The 2,966-nt window shown below is 67.6% G+C and overlaps 1 protein-coding gene across 1 annotated transcript in view; it reads left to right on the top strand.

The window, feature by feature from the left end:
* The window catches only part of LRRC43 (leucine rich repeat containing 43), a 10,546-nt gene that overhangs the window by 609 nt on the left and 6,971 nt on the right, over nt 1–2,966 (top strand). The window lies entirely within an intron of this gene.

Below are 2,966 nucleotides of genomic sequence, written 5' to 3'. Positions count from 1 at the left end.
CGGGGCCCCAGGGCCGCGGAGGCACCGCGGGGGCCCTGGGTCGCGGGGCTCCAAGATGGCGGCGAGGTCACGGGCGTGAAGGCAGCCGGCGGTGGGCGCTCCTGCGGCCCCTCCGTTCCTCCGGTGTCTCACGTCCCGTGGCCGCTCTGAGGGCGCCTGCGGACGGCCTCGTCGCCCCGCCCCGAAGTTGCTGCTCCCACCCCACCTCCTGTGTCTCACGCCCCATCTCTACCAGTCACCCCACTGAGGGGAGAGCGGACCGTGCGTGGGCCAGCGCGGGTCGAGGGGACGGGGCAGGCAGGACTGGCCGAGGGGTAGTGAATCGAGCCCCGGGTGCCTTGGGGTGAAGCCGTGGCGGGGCGGGTTTCCGTTGTGAGGCAGCCCAGGGCCCTGCGGAGGGAGCGAGACGGGAGGCGGGGTAGCAGGGTGGGTACCCCGCTGTCCCCAGGCGTCAGGGCTCAGCGGCAGCGCTGGCTCCGGCCTCCCCACAACGGTGCCGCCCCAAGGAAAGGGGGCGCGGCTGGTGTCTCGCTTTTGGGTTTTGCGTCGCTGTGAGGTTGCTCCGCGGGGCTCTCAGGTGTGATCTGCTGCGTGGCCCAGTCACCTAGAACCTTCTGCACCTCTGCTGCGGCCTCGCTCGCCGCGGCCCCCCCTCTCTGCGTCCCCCTCGCCGAGGCCCCCCTTGCCGCGGGCCCCCCTCGCCGCGGCCCCCCTTGCCGCGGCCCCCCTCGCTGGCTGCGGCTGACTATCTCTGGGTCAGACTTGCCTGCTAGTTTTGTCTTCTCTTTCCTGACGGCTGGCGTGACCCGACTCGGCTCTAACGGCGACCACCCCTTGTTTCTGTTTCTCCTTCTGTCACTGAGCACAGCCCCTCCCAGCTTCACCCATGTCGCTGGGAACGGCGGGGCCGTTGTCTTTTTGAAGGCCGAGTAATATTCTGCCGTGAGTAGCCCGGTCTCCTTGGCCCAGTCTCCTTTCCAGCACCAGGCTTGCTCCCGTCTCTTGTGTATTATGACTAGTCCTGCGATAAATGTAGGGTGCAGGCATCTTTCTGAATTAATGTGCCCTCTGGGGGCACCAAGGAGTGGGGTTGCTGGGCGCTGTTTAGTCCTCTGCGGGTCCTGCACACAGCGGTCCGCAGCAGCTGGCCAGTCTGTGCCCGCCAGCAGTGTGGGGCAGCAGCTCCCTTTCCTCCGCATCCTCGTGGGCGCCTGGTGCTGCCACTGGCCAGTACAGGACGCTCTCACAGGCGCCACTGGTGTCTCAGTGTGGGTGTGGTCAGCGTTTCCCTGAGTTCCAGATGCCTGTGGCCTCCTCCTCGGAGAAGGGTCATTTTAGCTCCTGGCAGAGTAGTTAAGGTCCTTAGTAATTGGTTGACTGCCCGGTGGGTCCAGTGTGGTCACAGGAGCCCTCAAGAGCAACGGAGGGCAGTGGGTTGGCCCAGGGAGGCAAAATTGGGGGCGCCGGGGGTGGGGCGGGGGTGGCACCGCTGGGGGGTGAGGGCCTGGAGGCTGCGGAACTGGCTCCCGGGCTGGGGCTTGGGCAGCTGGGTTGGCCGACGTGTTGCGACACGTTGAGGGGTCAGGGGACACGGGTGGGGTGACGAATCTGCCTTTGATCCGGGAAGTAGGACTCTGAAGGGACCCATTCTTGGGGGTTGGGGGGAGCCACGGACATAGTTCGGTCGCCCGACACCGGGACGCCCCTGTCTGGAGCTGTAGGGATGTGGGAGGCTGTGGGTGGGTGTGGGGGCGATTGGCGAGGGGGAGGGGCCGGGCAGCGCCCTGCAGAGGTGCGGCCATGTGCGAGTGAGACCTCATCCTCGAGGAAGGGACGTTCTCGCGACCTTACGTAGCAGGTTTGGAGAATTTTTCTGCTGCAGAGAAGATGACCTGATACGGGCTGAGCCAGTGACAGTGTCGCCGGGAGGCTGTGGGGAGATGGCAATCAGCGCCCGGACTTTCTCAGAGAACATTCCGTTCTGCTAAGCTGCTCTTGGGGTGACCACAGACAGCAGGCTGGGGCACCGGCCACAGCCCGCGTTCACTCATAGAGATTTAACTTTCATTCAGTTGTGCACACAGAGCAGGGTGCAGCAGAGGGCTGAGAGGACCCCTGGAGACAGAGCGGAGCACAGGCGGGTCCCCTGAGACGCACTGCTGAGGGGCCGCCGGGGTGGGGCCTGCCGCACCCCGGGCCCCTTGGCCAGCGCAGTTGCGCAGTGGCCAGCAGCGGCAGCACCCAGACGGTCGCCCTGTGCTGGGAGCCTGCGAGGGCCCTGAGAGGACTCCGAGGGCGGCAGTGGCCGCAGGGTAGCAAGCCCCTCGCAGAGCTTGGGGACGCAGCCGGCCACAGGCCGGGCGACGCTGCCCTCCCTGGGGGCTGCAGCAGGAGCAGAGCGGGAATGGGGCAGTGTGATCCTGGCCTCGGGCTGCGGCCAGCCGCCCCTCCCGCAGGCCGCCGGCGCCGCTCCCCACTCTGGGCGTCCTCTCCCCCACCTCTGGCCTGCACCCCGCTCTTGTGTGCGTAATAAACGGAGGAAATCTTTAAGACGCCCGAAGCGCCCAAACAGACGTTGCCTCAAAGAAGACACGCGACGATCAGATAAAGAAGCGCCACTGGGCGCTCAGAAAGCGCAGGAGCCCGCCCCCCTTGCCGAGACCGGTAGCCAAAGTAGGTCGAGGGGGGGCTGTGCGGAAGGGGGTGCGGCTGCGAACCCCACGGCTGGTCCGAGCCCTGGGCGCTCAGGGGTCAGGGGCTGGCCCCCGGCGGTGAGCCGGGGCGGCAGGTTTCGCGGCCGCACTGTCCGGCCGGGAAACAGCCCAGACGCCGCAGGGGACCTGGCCGAGGTCACCGCCCAGCCCTGGCACCCCGCCGAGGCCCCGGGCAGAGGGGGAGACTCCACAGTGGTGTGGGGACAAGCCCGCTGGAGCCCTGTTGCCCTGTCCGGCCTATGCGGGGTGGCG

The sequence above is a fragment of the Condylura cristata genome, unplaced genomic scaffold, assembly GCF_000260355.1.
Source record: "Condylura cristata isolate star-nosed mole 26May11 unplaced genomic scaffold, ConCri1.0 scaffold00029, whole genome shotgun sequence".
In the NCBI taxonomy this organism is placed as follows: domain Eukaryota; kingdom Metazoa; phylum Chordata; class Mammalia; order Eulipotyphla; family Talpidae; genus Condylura; species Condylura cristata.
Note: the sequence above shows the minus strand (reverse complement) of the source record. Positions and strands in the feature narration are given on the sequence as shown.